We start from the raw sequence: 18,007 nt of genomic DNA, 5'->3' as shown, positions 1-18,007 counted from the left end.
CCATGCCCATTCCCCAGATGGTAAAAGATTGCCGTGCATTTCCTTGAAACGGACTGTGTTTTTTTCTTGGTTTGCTTGGTGACTACTCAACCGAATCACGCCCTTTTAAGCCATGTACTAACTCAGACACACATACATGCAGAGACGCACAACAACCCTCCGGAGCGCATCGTTCGCACATTCAGGGGATACGCAACAGGCCACGGAGACCCTGTTCCCACAAAATCGGAGGATAGAATTCTCGATCCGCCAACTGTGTGGCGGTGCGCTTCTGTGTGTGTGCGTGCCTGAACGTGGCTGGGATCTATGCGCGGCACTTGTGTGCTGTTGATTGTTGATTGTGTTTCCTATCCGCGTAGGGCTCCCCTACCATCCCCATAGTCACACACACAAGCACGAAAAAAATGTTCCTCCCCAGGCTCCACTTTCATCCCCAATACTCCTCATCCCTTCTTTGGTTGTGCGGCCACAAATGAATCGTCGCATTTGGATTAGCTCTCGCTCTCGCTTTCCCGTTCTCTTTGCATGTCCCGCGAACGGCTATCCGAACGGGCTTGCGTGACAGAGCGAGCGAGCGAGCGAGCGCGTGAGTTGGTGGCTTACGACCCGCTTCTCATGATCGCCTACCCACCCATCCACCGCCGTCCCCCTTCCCAACCATAGACCGCATGTGTCCGCCGCGGCTGTACAGATCTCGTGCGCTACACGCCATAGCTTTTATGACTTTTCTCGCCCAGAGTTTTCCCAACCACTACAACCCCCTCCCAGCAACTCAGCAGCAACCGGGTAAACTGCCCGATATATTGCCTTTTATCCATCGCGGACGATGTGAACAGGACAGGAAGTGAGGGCACATGGTGATACAATCGTAACAATTGCGCTTGTTCATTTGGCAAAATTTTATCCTGTTGCTCGCAGCGGTTTCTCGCTCGCCTGACAGACCGTATCGCATGATGCGGTTCTAGCGTGCGTTTATAGTGGTAGATTGAGGGTGAGTTCACTAATTGCGTTTGCTGAGCAGAGTTCTAGCGATATCCATTTTGCTGGAGTATGACGTCGTTCGCATGGCAACGCATCACAGCAATCGATGGACACGTTGCACTGGCAGCAGTTGTCAGATGTTCAGCCGAACTGTGTGCCTCGTGGATCCTTCTGTTTGGAGGAAGTTTAGGTGTAATTCTTGAAGAGAACGTACATCCCGCATCCTGTTTTGATTAAGTCCAAGGTAATTGTTTAATTCTTCACAGTCCCCACCATGTACCAGCAACTGTGAAGGGAAGTAGAGGTAGATCTCCGGGGGAGGGACGTTTGGTGGAGTCACACAGCACACCATTTCAAGGCGCATACAGGAAACCTATTGCCTATCGTACACAATGCGCCGATCTCTCGTAGGCTGCATCGTCATTTCCCACGCACACAACACCACCACCATCGGCTTGCGCATACCGAAGCATTCAAAAGGGCACGTAGAGTGTGTGTGTGTGTGTGTGTGTGTGTGTGTGTGTGTGTGTGTGTGTTGATACTTTTTTTTTCTTACTTAAGCTTCATCCCACTAGCGGGCAATCGTGTAACCCGGGTTACCTTTCCTGGTTGCACCCTGGTGTCCGCACCCTCCACACGAGGAGACCCTGGCCCCATCCCGTCCCAGCGCCTCATGTCCTAGTGTCCCGCAAATGGGATATCTAGCGCGGCAGTAGCGCAGGAATGGGACGAGAATAAATTGTTTTGCCCACGTCAGCGCAACACTCACACTCAAACCGAGGGCACCCTGTTTCGCGGGTCCCGCCAGTTGTCAAGTCAACCCCATCCCCAGTCACTCACAGGTCCACGCCACCAAGACCGTTCCGGAAAGACCGGAAAGTGGACACACAGCAATGCTTATTGTTTGTGTCTAACGACGCATAAAAGAGGGCGGCATGGAAGCAGGGCAGGGTGGTAAGTTCCACCAACAACACACACAAAAAAAGGCAAAACAAAACAAAAACGGTAAACATAACTGCCTGCTCCTCCCAAGAGCGCAACATCCTTTGATGGTGTTGGAATAGATCGAGCCAGTTGAACTGGATCGAGCGCGCCTGTGTTGGTATCTATCTGTGGACCCCATCGTGGCAATTGGGGATGCTTTCCCATTTCCGAATAGTGGTAGGAAAGAGAAGGCCGAGAGAGCGAGAGAGAACGAGAGAGCAGGATGGATCATCGACTTGTTTGATTGTGTTGAGGTTAGGAACATGGGGTGAGTTCTAGGAGTTTGGATGTAACTTACCCCCCCAACAAGGGAGCAGTAAGGGTTGTGTGGTTTGGATAAGCTTGTGTGCGTTTCATTTTCCATAGAGAATGCAGCGAACCGTTGGGAAGTAGCCGGACCGACTGGAAAGCCGTACACCATCCCTCCCTCCCATGGGTGGGGTTGGGAGGCGATATACCGTGGAATTAGAGAATTGTTCAAGTGGCGAGCGCGTACGTCCAAAGTGGCCTGCCCGTGGGGTTTTCTATGTAGTGGAGAGAGCGCTTCATCATCTCGCGCACGATCTGCTAGATGCTCAATATGCGGCAAACACAGCCGCGAAGCTAGAAAATGCTGTGCGAAGGAAGAAATACATGCGAACGGCGGAGTTCGTTCAATTGCGCTCTCGAAACGCGCGTTTGCTCCCCATTTTTTGTTGCACTCTTAATGCGCGTTCTCTCGCTCGCTCGCTACCACGCGATCGCGAGCTAGCCAAGGCCTAGGGAGTAGGAAAATGGAATGGAAGCATAGAAAAGCGAAACATAACAACAACAACAAAAAAACCCCAACTTGTCTTCGCACACATAAATAAAAGCGATCTGGTGGCCCGAGTTCGCCGAGGGAATTAGAAATCCTCGCGTACAGGAAAGCGTTCGTTTCCAACCAGCGTTTTTGGTGGCAACCGGCAAAACGGGAGGAGGTTTTCTCACATTTTTCCAGCTCCCCGTCGAAGATCTCGAGGGAGGGGGTAGCGAGGGAGGGTTTGAACAGAGGGGGTGAAACACTCGCATAGAGTAGTCTGGGCTAAGGGGATCACAAGCCGTGGATTGATTTTCTATTTCTCGGCAGCTCTGTCTCGCGCTCCCTCTATCTCCCCATTCATCTCTCTCTCTCTCTCTCTCTCTCTCTGTCTGTCTGTTCGCACCGACAGGAGCCCAGGAAATGAAGATCGCACGGAGGAGCTGCAACCGTTTCCTGTGCTCTGGTTGTTCCGCGGCTTGGAAGGAAAACGCAACATTTACGCCCCTAGAGAGCTGCAGAGCAGCTTGTCGCAACGATTCCCAGATGTGTATGTGTGTGGATTGGGAGGGTTGCGTGGAGTGACGGAATGTGTCAAGGGTTGGCCATGGTGGAGCGAAAGGAAGGATGTTTTTCCTTCACGGTTATAGCTCTTGCAGCAGGTTCGGACTGGCCATGAATGGATTCAATTGTGTCCGGGTACGATTGTGTGGACGATGAACGATTCACAGGCCCGTTATATGTAGAGTTGCAACTATTTTAAATGTTGTGTAAAGTCATACCCCAAAACTGTTAGGTTAAGAAGATCCATAAACTTCAGAAAATATTGATTTAATTTGTCTCCGCAATCGACTTCCGTTAGCGTGCCTCACCTTCATTAAGGATACCCCGGCCTTTCGTTGCCTAATAGCCCTCATTACCCTGTCCTTCAGGTGAATTTGACTCGTAGCGCGTTAATGAACCGATTACCATCCTTTCCCCACTTATCCGTCCGTCCGTCTTGTTGTTGTTGTTGTTAGCGACTTCCACCCAACGCGTCATTCTAATCGCTTCCTTATCCAGACCAAAGCGTAATGATTCTAAATGATTCTACATTCTGTGTGACTAATGCGATTTTGAAAGGCGATTTGGATTTGCAAATGCAAATATTTGCAAATGGTGTCGATGTGCCTTCGGCGCTCATGGAGGTCGGTCTGGATGAATTTTGTCCCACGAAAAAAAAGGTTCTTTAGAAGGGTGTACGTATTTTTTGTTGTGTGTGGAGTCGACCATGACTTCATCATCTTAACGAAACGCACACAGACATATCTGAAAGTCATCAAGAGTGACGCAAATGCGCTGGACTGGCTACGAGGACCTAGGTGACTCATCCTTTCTGGTACGAATTTCGTACGAAAGTGTGCACGGTAGGCCTTAAAAATAGTCGTCTCAAGTAATAATATGCAAATCCATCTGCGAATTATGGCTTCGTCAAAGCTAGGAGGGATTCGAATCTTAGCCATAAGAGTCTGGCGGTGATTCTTCGACGATTGCTATTAGCAACGTGTTAGCAGTGACTTAATCTGGGCACCTGTTATTGAAGGACATAGGACAATGTTTTCTGCCATTCAACTACAGTGGCCCTGTTGAGCGTCTGGTGCATCAAAATACAGGATACAGAAATAAAACATGGTGTCGCAACGGCGGAGCACCGAGTACGGGACGAGTGTACACTACCAGAACGAGATGCTGACCGGGGTGCCATTGTCCTGTTGGTAGAAGTGATGTAGGTAGTATAGTGTGGCTAGTAGCGGACTCTCACTCGGCGATTTTGCTTCAATCCATCCACACGGCCTTTCGGTGCCAGAGAACGTGGCTTATCTTGTGCAAGCCGAATGGTGCGCCCCGTGACGTTGTGTTTAATTTAATCGTCCCGCTGTCGTTTTTCACTTCGTACAGTGCGCTTGAAGATCTCCTGACGCGTCTTAACAAGGAAGAAAGGGAACAAGAAACTAAAATGTACTCTCCCCATCGCAACATCCCGTCTCGTACGGGGTAACCGGAAAGGAAAGCGTTACCGCTTATTTGCGCGTGTCTCTGCAGTCTGTTTGCGATGATCCGTGGACTTTCCGTCCCGTGTGCTCATCTGCTTTGTGATGTTGCGCATGCGCACATTTCTGATAAGCAATCTCTACAGTCACTGCTGTCGTCAGGTTCGCTCGCCGTGAATCCTCCCCAATCTGCTGTACGGATTCTCGCGCGGCGAGTTGTATTTGTGTGGATTCGAAACAGTTTCAACGCAAGCGATCGTTTGCGCATGAGTATTTGTACGTGTCCTGCCAGAATTACGATCCCAAGGGGGGAGCTCTACGGGCATGGGAGTTTTATATTTAACACAACGATTTATGCTGATGCCGCCGAGAGTGAGATGAGAAATTCTGGTGAGTGTGAGATGCGGTAAGATGCATTACCCATCGTCTACGATCGGTATGTTGGTACAATAAGGATGTTGAAGAATTGTTGGCAAGATCAGCTAAGAATATAAAACTATCCTCTTAAGAGACTTTCTAGATATTTAAGAGACCTCACAAAATACGAGTTCAGGATGTTCCTTTACACACTACTCACCGTTTAAAATACCGATCAAAAGCAAGACCCGATGGGACACAGGTCTTCCCGGCCGAGCACGGATACCGACCACGAAACAAAGATGATTGCTCATTTGTGTTTTATTTTTAAACCCTCTGCGACCTCCCCTTCTGCGATCGTTTTCGAAGCGAAAGGACCAACAGCAAAGCGAACGCCAAGACGTTGCCCAACTCTTGAAAAAGGAAGAATGAGCGAAATGAAAAAAAAAGAAGGAAATCCCGCTGCTTGCTTGCCAAAGCAATCCGTGCCACTTTCGCAAAAGGACAAAACCGAACAGACTCCACCGTAAAGGAGCCAAGCAGCGTCCGACAGGTCCTTGGGGGTTACTGAGTGAAGCACGCGTGTGGAGAAAAGTGGCACGGTAATGGGCGAGAACAACAAAAAGGAGCCTACCATCCTTGAAGCGTGCTTGAATGGAAGTCGAAAAGGGCTTCGAAGGTTGAATTGGAAACGGGGAAGCAAAAGCAAGAAACCAGCCAGCTCCACACCGAAAAGACACGGGACGATACTTTGAAATGAATCGCGCTAAAAGGGGGATGCATTGAGATTTTCCTTCCCATTACCTCCCTTTTTCTGTGCGCTCTACTTCGATCGTTTCGCTTCGCTCGGCTCTGCTCTGGCGTCATCTTGTGTGCCGAAAAAGGCAAAAGTTATTTTTGAAGGATCCACAGACAAAAGGCACACACAGGGACTCCATTTCTTTTGGTTTGTGTATTGTTTTCTTGTTTTGGATGGTTGAAAAAAAAAAGACGCTTGTTGGCTCTTTATTTTCACCGTTTCTGATGATGAAAAATGATACTCCCGGCAGCGGGCACAAATGAACACGCTTTCATTCAAATCGTACGCCCAGCAATCCTCGCCGCCTCATCTTTCCCGGGGCAAATCGGTATGAAATCTGCGGGGACACACAGCGTTATTAATGAACTGAATTATGGCACATGAATAATTATTGAACACGGATTCGTATCGTTTGTTCAGATTGCTTCTAAAGTATTATGGAGGTGTTGCTGCAATGCAACCAGGTTTAATTAGCTGACTAGTTTGAGTATCCTCAACCACTTCAGAAGCAACTTTGAGTGACCCTTCCAACTTCCGAATATCCTACCATAAGTCCACGACCATATCCTTTTTGAGTGTTCTCAGTAAACAATTTACTAATTAACAAGCTCGATACGGCTCTCGAAATATTTTGAACCCACTGCACAGAGACCTATAACCACCAAAAAACGTGTAAAGAAACAACGAAGCAATAAATGTAAACGTGGTCTCCGCAACGTGGGGGAAAGAAAGCAACAAGGGTGAAGAAAAAGGCAAGTCAACAACACATCCCCAGCATGGGAGGACACACACCGAAGAACAGCGATGAGATAAAAATGAAGAACGCCGAGAAGGTTATAAAAATACATAAAATAACGCGCCAAAGGATGAACAACAAGGAACAAGTGGGAATGAAACAGCCGTACTAACCAAAATGAAAAAAATGGCCAACAACAGAGCAAATAAAACAGAACGAAATGCGGGAGAGAAAAAAATCACATTGCACAATGCGATGAATATGACTCCTGAAAACAAATCCACACCACCCTGTGCCAGAATGGTGTGCCCAGGGAGGTTGCCAACAAAAATGGTAAAACCCAGGGGGGTCGGAATGGGGTAAAAAAGGGGTATTGGGGGGTGTCTGAAACGGATGAGTAAGCAAAACAAAACCGCAGTACAAGCGCGAAGTCAACGGAACGGAAGAGCACTGTTTTGCGCTGTGTTTTCGCGTCTTTTTGAAGGATTTCATCGTGCACGTTGGGGTTTGCGTTACTCGCTGCTGAGCTGGTACGTGGCGAAAGGAGAATTATTATTGCTGAGGACCACAAGGAGAACAGTAAGGGGCCTGGGCCGAAGAAGATGGATGAGAGACATCGAAGTACATTTTCAAAAGGATCGACAGAAATTAGAAGCGGAGTTAGGCCTCGTTGTATTGAGGATTAAATTAGGAACAATTGATTGAGATTAGTACAACAAGTCAAGTCCAACAGAGCAAATGGCCACAACCACCCATACCACACGTGTCCTGTTTCGCTGACTCTGAATCTTTTCAAACTCCGCCAAGCAAGACAAACCACTGCCCCGACCCAACCAGCTCGGCATGGCTTCTGTTCCGGGTAGCCGGATGTGAGAATGTGTGTGAGCTCCAAAGAAAAACTCCCCACCCTCCGATGGAAGGACAAATTGAAGAATCATCGATGCGCAAAACGAGAAAATTAGAAAAAAAACGTGGAACCGGCCAGACCGTGACGAATGCGAAAATTCGATTCACAAGCCTTGCGCGTGTGTGTGCTTTTTGTTGTTGTGGCGAACAGCTACAACAGGTCACGGGAGGGGATGGAGGGGTATAGGCGGGCGGAAGGAAAAGGGGTATTATTTGCCATCGTCTCGATTCCTTGATTCCTGCGAGCGTGTACGATCACGCAATCGTTATCCCCAAGGTTTCCTTCTTCTCAGTATAAGCACACAGCCACACACACACGTGCACACATAGCGAACACAGACACGGAGATTGTGATATAAAGTGATGATGAGAAAAATCACCCAAATGAAGCCAGAACGCACATCCTCTCGATCCTCGTTTGTTTGATCAGCAGGGGGTAAAATGATCCACAGAGCAGTGAGCATGCGCTACCAAGCGAACGAAAGAGCGAGAGAGAGAGAGAGCGAGCGAAGACAGATGCGAGACAGAGCTAGAGTGATACTGCGTGGAGCATAGCTCCCGTGATCGTTGGAGTGTGTGGGGATCCATCAAGTGGAACGCATTCTTCCTTCTTGTCGTAATCGCTACGGGTTGGGTGTGTGAGTGTGCGTGTTGGTAACCTCAGCACTGTACTACCATGGTGTGTGCACGTGATCCCCGATGAGCATTGGTCCGGGGCAAAGGGACACGATGCGTCATGCTGGTGCAAAGGAGGTGGGTAGTAGATTCTACTCAGAACGACAAGGAAGCGCCCAGAACGGTGGTGACGCGTCAGGGAACACGCCACGCGTTGTTTTATCGTACGTTACCCCACGTAGCTGTGTGTGTGTGTGTGGTAGTGTATTCTCCGTCCGTTTCGTTCGGCGTTGGGATACGCTGCCAGAGGATCCCCACCCTGTTGAGCAAAGTCACGCGAAGGTTAAAAGTAGCGATGAGTTGCGATGGTCCCAGCGAGTCCCCGTAGGTCGTCTGTTCTTGAGGAGCTTATTAGAAGCGATTTTTCATATAGGTAGGAATTACTCGATCGAGAACAAGGTACCTTAAGCTGATATCTTGTTGCTTAGAACCTCGAATATTGTAGAATCACATTCTACTCACCACACTTGTCCTACTAACCTGTTTTCTTATCAAAACACAACGTTGAATCATCTAGAAATGCTGCGGAGCTAGACTCTAGCCGCTGACTAATGCTATTCAGTAATGGCAGCAATATCCTTGTTCGTTGGCATTGAGCAGATGATTTATTGCTCGGCAAGCGCTTCCTAAAAACGTTGCCCAAATCCCGGACACTCCCTGCTAACGTCGCACGTCGAAAGAGGATCACTTATGGCGATCGAAAAAGGGGGCATGAAGCGAATGAATAATTCCTTCCTTGCTGTGTTGTGCGATCCCCAAAAAGGATTGAAGATTTGAATAAATTAATGTCAAACCGGCCAACTCCATTCCGCTGCAGAAGGAGAGCGAGAGGTTCGGTTGGAGGAGACCCCGGCTGAAGATCGCCTTTTTGGCGTAAGGATCGAGAGCTTTATGGTAGGGTGGAATGGTTTGTGTTTTGTGTGTTTCATCGGACTGTTGTCGCTGTGTGCGTGGGTACGCGGATCGTTTCCTGCCAGCGCCAGTGTGTTTTATGTGAGCTGTTGCTTTGCTTGCACACTTCGAATCGCCGGTCTGCTTTGCACTCCCACGTCCGCCGTCGAGCGCTGGAAGGTGACCGTCGCCAGTGATCCGATTTTGGAGTTCTTCGAAGCTGTTTGCCGGGATCGGGTGAACGCAACCCGGGGGGTGGATAAGAGTCCCTTGAGGGGTTAGAATATTTGCGCCCCGAAATCGTTATTCCTCGCACATTCGTTCGCAACCGACACATATCCTTTTGCGGTGTGGAGCACCGTTTGGCATTTCAATATGCGGCTCCCCCCGGAGCCGGATCCATGGTGACTACGTCCTTCTTCCCTTTTGTGGAGTTTGCGTGCGGGTGTTTCGGGGATTCTCGGCCCCTTTCTTGTAACGCTTTATCACACTGTGTGCCAATTTGACAGTGTTAGCGACTTAGCGCAAAGTCGTAAGAAAATGCCATCAAAAACGATCATCATTCGACCGACTCCTGACAACAGCTCGGGGTGGATCGGTGAGGATGTGCGGATACGCGTTAAAGGCATCCGGGGCACCTTCAAACTTAAACGATCCGTTCCCCATATTGGGCCAGAAGGGAAGGGAAGTAAAATAAAATAAACCCCCAAAACGACGCTCTTCTTCACCAGGCGGTTGTTGTAGTTGGTCGTTTGTTCGCGCGATTTCGTTCGCGCGTTCCGGCCGCCAACGCATATCCATTTCCGCTAATGTTCGCTCCATGCGTTGAGCGTGTTTGGTTTGTTCCTTGCCACTTTGCAGCTCAAGTGTTGTGTGCCGACCGTGCCGGTTTGGTGGATCATCACGTTTTGTTTCAACTTCAGTCTAATTTGCAGTCCTTGAACTTTTAAGACCTTTCAGAAGATTCGTTCCCGCGGGCAGAAAAGGATTGCTTCAATATGGCGTGGTGAAGTGATAAATAAATATTCAAATCTGTCGCTTCGTTGTGCCCCATGCCCCCATTAACCGCCCTGTAGACGGTTGGATTTTTATGAAGTACACAGTATTCACTATGCTGCGCATGTGTGGCGTACAATCGCCCGGGATGTATGTGGGCGTCACATCAAACTTCTCTAAATGGCGTCAAAGCAAAAGAGCAAGCGTTCTAGAGTGTGACAGGACAATTTATGCGCATGCGATCTTGGTGATAAGGCAGATGGTACGAGTTGTGAAAGAAGAAATCGAATCTTTATACGTATTTAATTTTTTATGTTATAATATAATAATTTAAACGAAATCCTGTATATTGCAGTCCATCGTCTGATTTGATCTGAGGTCTTGAACAGTCTTTGAGATTGTTGACTCTAGGCATATCTGATCTAATATCTTAAGCAATCTTTGAAATAGTTGACCAAGTCTTTTAATTAAACCCTCGATACTTCTAAGGTCGCAATATGCTCATAAGTTAGATACCTCATTCAGAATAAGCAAATTGCATGATTTCATCCGATCTTCCTACGAATCGTAGGGAAAAGTATATAACATTGTCATCAAAAGCATAAAGTTAGGTTACATTAAGATATTTATAAAGGATGAGACTAAAATCACTTCGGATATAGTATTGATCCTTTCCCTTAATCTTTCGACCATGCCACATGTCGGTGACGCCTTTCCTCCCATGTCAATGTCCTTACTACGAAGAACAACCCAATGCGCAACCGGTACACCCCGGCACAACATATTTACTCTGGTTTATCTATTCCCAGCACAATCTATCGTACGGGTACGGTCAAAGGCACACATTTTCACGAAAAACCGCTACTCCGCAGCGTACAGGAGGTACGGTGCAGGTGTTCTATATTTAAACCTCCCACCCCGAGGATCACGCTCTGCAGTACGGGGCCCCGTGGGGGAGAACGTGGGCGTGGATAGATGCAGGCGGGAGGCGTGTAACGCGCTCGTGAGATCGTGCACACTGTTTTCCTGCCGGCAAGGAAACACGGGAAGCCGTATCCGGCTACCGTATACCGTTTTTCCCGAAAGCGGCAAAAATAGAACCATCATCACCCGAAAAGACTCTGTTTTGCTTCCAGTCTCGGTGACATCCTGTAGGGAGTAGGGAAGGTTTTCTTTTGTGGTTCAGAGTCATTTTTGTATGGTTGAGGTTTTTTTTGTTTTGTTCTTCGTCTTCCTCATCTGAGCTGGCAAAGGTATGTTCGATTTGCTACTGTAGTCTGGCTTTACGCAGCAAGAGCTGTCAACGACCTCGGCAGGAGAGGAAAACTTTTCCCGAACAAACGGAGTTCACAAGCGGCCTGTGGGTTTTTTTTTATTGGGGCATTTATTTTTTTTTAAGGCTGCAACGATGCGGGTGTCGTCCTTTTAGTTGAAGCACCCCTAGCTCGCGCTTTGATTTGCTGGGCTAGAAATAATGGGTTCTTACCCTATCGGAGTTGATTGTTCAATTGGTTGACGAGGAACTTTCTAATGGCTACCAGCAGTTCGAGTTGCGGCGATAACAGGGCCACAGGGTTTCCAGAGCAGTTAAACTAATCGGAAGTAGGGTTTAATTCGGGTAAGAGATAATGTTGTCTATGATGGTCTCTCCGTTTTTCCCTAGATTGATCCTTGCCTTGTAACTTTCCCCCAATAATCCTCGCAAGGGAAGGTTGGCCAAGATTGCTGTGGTCTATTAATAAACACCCCTTTTTAAGTCGTCCCTTCTGTTTTGCTAGTTTTGTAGCGTTTTCCTTGTTGTGTTTCTGATAACAAAATGTCTACAGTGAGCAGGATCATTTACTTATATTTTTCTCATTTGTATTTATTCTTCCTAATTTAATTGCTTTTCTTGTAATAGGATGTCCAGCATTGATGTCCGAAATAATAGACCCGAATATGCGGGATATGCCCTCAAGGACGTCAGAATTAGAGCAGAATTTGCTACGAGGACGATGGTCCTCATCAGTACCCCTAAAAGGACCATCCATTTCCGTTTTCGGTATGCAAACAACATCATGCGACCCAGCGATTGAGATCACTTCCAGTGCAGGACCTTCCGAGTTCTTTCTGAGTAGAAAGATGCCAACCGCTTCCATGCTATAAATAAGTGAATAAAAGCTGTCAGCAGATTCATGCTGGCAGTTAGGGATTGCTTCTCGCTTGGAACCGTGAAAATGTGGGCCTGTAGACTATGGCCCTGTGAGGGTGAAAGGAAACTCTGAAATCCTGCCGGGAAGACCATTTCCACGGACGGGTCGTTCGTGGCGTGTCATTTTTCGAATTCGAATTAATTAATTTTAATCAAACGGAACAGTTGAGGCATGGCTGCGGGAAATTTTCTTTATTCGAGGGGTTTTTCGAAGGAAGGAACAAGAGGGAAGGCACGAAAAGCGTAGAGCGTTCAGGTCCGTCAGGCTGGTAAATGCCGGTGGTGGATGAGCTGTGCAATGGTTACGGAATTTATCGATACACGAAGAGACACATGGCCAGCCAAGTCCTATCCGATCAATGGACGTATTTGACATGTGAATGACCGCCGAAGTGAATTTTGATGCCGATGCCGCCTAAAACTAACAACACAAAATAGGAAAAATACCCATTTTTAACATGCTTATGATTCACCTCTTAAGAAGTTGCTTGTATTATCCACAAGTTTGCAAAAAATGTGATCAATTTTTTATGGAGAAACACTAAACCAAACAGAAGCAATATTTTGCAAACACAAACTTGTTTCGCTCCAATACCGAAACCTTTCCTTATGCTCCAGGTTTGCTTGTCCTGCCGTTTCGATCATAAGCGCGTAAACAGTCAGTTCTCCGAATGCTGGTTACACATTTAGCTGCAACCGATAAAAGCTAGGCAACGCATACGTGTCCGGTTGCGTACGGCTCGAACGGCAGGAACCTAAGCTCATCTGGGACCCTGGAAAACGCATACCGGTTGGTAAACATAGGAAAGATAACACGGCCCAATGGGTTGCGGTAGTTGTGCAACTACACACACACACACAACCGCCTTATTTCCCGTTATCGGTCCCGTTGTGCTGGATGTGCGTGTGCTGTATTTCTGTGTTTTGTTAATTTCCCCCCCTTCTCCTGAACGTTTTTTTTATTGCTCCGGGCATACTCACTCCTTGCTTATCAGCTGACGGTTCCTGGTGAGGGTTGGATAGTGTGGAAAGGGTTGTTGGCACGTACCGAGGGGGTGATACTAACCGAACAGGAAAAAAAAAAAATGTTCCGATGGAAATTGCATTCAGAGCACCAGGATCAGTGGCTGGGAAATTCAAACGATGGGGGAGGATTTCCATACGCCCCAGAAAAGGTTTTTATACTCACCGACCAGCCCGCATGTGTCGGAAAATGTGTTCAGATGTGCTGCAGTGCATGTATGGGCTGGTGTCCTGGAAGAGAGTGGTATTATCACCCAACAGTGGGACTTCAGGGGTTGTTTCCTTTGCTAGTTTTGATGAGTTGGGGACCAGATGTTCTGAGAGACACTTTTCATGGATGTCCTTTGTCAATAACACTAGATAAAGGTATCCAGAGGTTCCAGATGTTAGCCGCTATCAGCTGCCCTTGTTAGTACTAGAGTGGTTGTCCTCAATCTGAAGTTCAGGCCCTTAAAACAGAACTAACAGCCGACCATCTTGAACTAAGCCGATCATTTGGGACTAGGGGTTTTCAACTAGTTTCCTCCTTTTTTACTATTTCATAATCTTGGTTATTGTAACAGACCATTCAAAGTTATTTTATTAAATCGAGAATCTTAACCTTGCTTGCGACTTGTTACCGTTTTCGTTACGAACATTCTCCATCGAGCCGTATTTGCTCACTTCCAACTTCGCCTTGCTTTGCGTACATTATTAGGCTTTGTGGTAAAGCTATTATGACACCTTCGGCAATTCCTCACGCACCGCTACGTTCAGCCGACGCCGAATGCCTACGAGCATCTTGGCGTTGGCGCTTCTTGTATCGAAGGAATCTAAAACGATGTGGGTGGGCACCGGTGCTCGGATGATGAAATTCGACAAACATTTTGTCAGCCAGTACCGTCTATTCTCCCGGGTCAGGTGCGGTCAGGGCACAAGCTTTTTTTGCTAGGTGGTATGTTCACGCATACACACGCACTTTTGTCCAGCATGTTTGCTCTGACGAGCAAAAGATCCTGCAAAAAAAGAAGAAGTCTTCCAACCAGTCGGGACCAACACGAAGAACAGATCAGTTAAAGATCGTGATCTAGGATCGCACGATCATGAGCCGCGGTGGTAAAGGGAAGCTAATTAAATCGAGAAGCGGTTCCCCTTTTTCGGAGCGAGCACAAGAGTAGGAATGACACATCGTCACGCTGGTTGATGAGAGTGGACGATCTCATCGGAGCATCGATCGGTGGGTACGCAGCAGAAGGAAGCAATCAACACCGAGCCAAGATTCTAATGTACGATAGCTAGACGATTGGAAGATGATCGAACGTTCGCACGTTGGGATGGGTTTTGTTTGCATTGCTTATTTAGGCGTTTGGCAGCATCCAGGGATTGGAGAACTAGCGGACATTGAGCATGGTGTGGAAATTGAAAACAGAAACGTTCATTGTGTGAAGCTGCTTCGCTACCGGAAGTTTTCGTGGAAATCCTTCACCAGTCGGCCAGGACTGGTGAATATTTTAGCTTTGTCAAACACTTTAGATCAGCACCTTTGGTTCATGTTTTTTACGACTTTGACCTCGCCATGTCGTTACCGGCACCCGGTGCTGTTAGTTCCGTGGAAGAAACAGCACACGGGATCCAAGAGCCGGAATGACGCTGTATGGTTGGGTGACCTATGGCCCTAGCACAGTACCGTAACTGCTTACCGGCAAGAAGCAGCTCCGAAGGAATCGCTGTTGTTTTGGTAGTCACGGCATCGGTACGGTTGGGCGGGTTCACGGTACACGTACACACACTCGCCGGACGGTCCATAAACGAGGTCTTCATGTCAGACCAAACTGTCACGTAGCGACGTTTTAGTGGTCCCCCGGAACTCATCGCGGCTGCTTCCATTGAATTGTGGTGAAGGTTTCGCTGCCCATCGCTCGAGGCTCATCGCTCGCCTATGTGAGCTGGCGAATGATTTTGTAAATTTTCCCGGGCCACTTCTAGGTTGGCCCTGGGGCTACCAGGAAAAAGTGGATATCTTTTGCTCGGAAATGATACAAACTTCAAACACACCTTTCTTGGCTACAGATCGTTTGAATCACAAGTCTTCTGTCCCTGAAGCGTCCGGGTTGTCCTTTTGCTGTGTTTGTAGCATACGTTTGAGGGAAAATTTGAAGCAAAGACAAACACAACCTGTATAAATATGTGGTTGCTCGATTTGCTTGGTTTGCACCAAAAACCGAAACGATGAAACGTACGCACACGGGCGCAACGTACGGCAGGGGTGGACGCGTGTGGACCGGGCAGCAAGAAAGGGAACGGAATGCAAATTAAGCAACTTTACGCATACGGCTCCCGGGTCGGCGTGGCTTTTGCCAGGTTCTCGCTAACTTCTCGTACCCATATCCACCAACCATAGCGCACACGTCGCCATTCTTGTGGGGCGAGTCGTCACAGCCGTGCGCGCTGTTGTGTTGGTGCCAGATAGGTACCGTGCATACGCTTAAGCTCACACAGCCATTTTCAGCGTTGTTGTTGTTGGTGCCGGTGGAGCAACAACAACAATAACAGTTTTCGGTGGCTTCAGGTTGAACCTCAACCCTCGACTCTTCGCCCTCTCGGGAGCCATGGGGACCTCCACATTCACTACCAGCGGTTGGTATTGGGTGGAGGGTGAGTTTTAATGTCCCGAAAACCTTGGCATACAGAAATTGGCCTGGTGGATCGCTCGTATCTTCCACGACGCGTCTGCGCGACCAGCGAAGAAATATGACGCCTGGAAAAGACGTATTACGGCTAAGGAACGAATGAAAACAAGACATGATTTCACATTTACACAGCGTCCGAACACGGCTCCGGCTCCGGGCTCCTTTCCGAACCGGGGAGGATAGACGGGAGGATTGTGTGTCTTTCTACATGGCAGGACTTTGGAAGCCAGGGTCCAGTTCCAGCTGGGCCATATTAATGGTCGCGTAGTGTTGGTACTCTCGGGGGCCATCTTTCCAAGGTGGAGGGCCGCCAGCCTGCCAAAATGAATATGGGGAGAAATATGTTTCTGGGAAAATGGTTACAAGCGGACAATTGTGGCCTTATTCTGCTGTCCGTAACCGGTACGGACCCCGGTTGTGGTCCCCGTATGATGTAGACAAATGGAGGTGACATCTGAAACTCTGCTCTCTGCTGAGCTCGAGCTTTGAAGGTACGATTTTTCATTCACAGTTCAAAGGGCTTTGTACTTTTCGGGGAGCTTTCTTTTTGAGTTTGAGGAGTTTGAGGATGTTATTCCAGCTCGGTGAAGAAGATGTAACTCGTTTTTAGTAAGAAATGGCCGGTATTAGCTCCTGATGAATTTATATTTGAAAGCCTTGTAACTATATTTACCCGTGTACTTTGAACCTCACTGATCCTCAACCCCGTACATGTTTGCTCCGAAGTCTCTATCGGTCCGTTGTACAAATTTGATCATCAAGTGTAAACGCAAGACATTTATCGGAGCAACGATAACAACGTTCATCGCTTCACGGACAACTGTTACGAAATTCTTTCCCGTCCCGTTTGGTTGGGATAAGGTCTTCTCCGGGGGTTTGGAAGACGCGTCCCAGCTCCTGCTCTCGATGGCGTCATAGTCGCGCGGAGCTAATTCTGGCAGGAGTGCCGTTTTGCTACTGGTGCACACCACGGCTATTCGTGCGCCCGAGACACATACACGAGCGCGACCAATTCTTTCCCGGCTAGGAAAATATTGAAACAAGTGAACTCGCCCACCCCTGTCCCACTCGTGGAGGACATGAAGGTGAGCGCGAACTCACCCACTTTTCTGCCTGCGCTATTCCTCGCGCACACAGGTGCCGCAACGGGGCAGGGTTCGGTCTAGGAAGGACTGTTGCTCCACACCGTACACAGTGTAGATTGTGTGCTTTATAGCTCTCGTGCATGAAGAATGGCGGATGGGGAGGGGGCTGCGGTGGACGTGGACGCACGACCAACTTGAAAATTAAAGTAAACGTGTTTGTCCTCTTATCACCTCTTTCCCACTTGGTCGGCCGGCTGGTTGAGCAATCGCGGCATTACGGCCCCACATTGGTCGCCCCAATCGCATCGAAAGGCGCGAAAGATATGGAAACTATATGGGAAGTTCGGTGGGCCGCGCGTATGTTTGCATGTGTTGGGGTGTAATGTGAGTTTGTTACTTCTCTTCCTCCTCTTGTTCCTATGCGTATGTAGATGGGTGCGCGGGATGACGAATCGCAGGTACGTTGAACCTTTCTGCCCGCTTGAACAGGTTGCCGCTCTCCGATACGGTCGATTTCCTGGCGAAGGGAACGACGTTCCTTGGGCCCGTTATCAGAGAGCGTGTCGAATAGAAGGAACGGGTGGCTGGCAGCTATTCTCACGCCCCGGAGCTCTCACGTAGCCCCTAATCAGGAGATAAGGACTGACAGGATCAATGATAGAGAGGCTCAATAACAACACTCAACGTCTCTGTGGCGGCAGAGGCTTGTGTAGAGCGACTTGGGACCAGCTAATTGCAGCTTATGTAAACTATATATTCTTACACTAACAGTCGCGTTTATTACTTTGCAACATAGAAATATTCCTTACTATTGGAGAACGTCTATCCTAATACCATGTGTGATAGAAATGCGGCTACGAGTTTGGCTAGGTCCCTTGTCGTACGCTACCCTTGCTGTTATCGGAG

At 48.2% G+C, this 18,007-nt stretch overlaps 1 long non-coding RNA gene across 1 annotated transcript; it reads left to right on the top strand.

Annotated features, from left to right (window-relative positions):
* The first annotated feature begins 1,024 nt into the window (after positions 1 to 1,024).
* LOC118508276 lies at positions 1,025 to 6,843 on the top strand. The gene is made up of 2 exons (XR_004905779.1): positions 1,025 to 1,225; positions 3,156 to 6,843. It is a non-coding gene; the product is annotated as an uncharacterized LOC118508276 (long non-coding RNA).
* The last annotated feature ends 11,164 nt before the right edge of the window (positions 6,844 to 18,007 follow it).

This window comes from Anopheles stephensi, chromosome 2 (genome assembly GCF_013141755.1).
Source record: "Anopheles stephensi strain Indian chromosome 2, UCI_ANSTEP_V1.0, whole genome shotgun sequence".
In the NCBI taxonomy this organism is placed as follows: domain Eukaryota; kingdom Metazoa; phylum Arthropoda; class Insecta; order Diptera; family Culicidae; genus Anopheles; species Anopheles stephensi.
The sequence above is the reverse complement of the archived record's forward strand: the minus strand, read 5'-3'. Positions and strand labels throughout refer to the sequence as shown.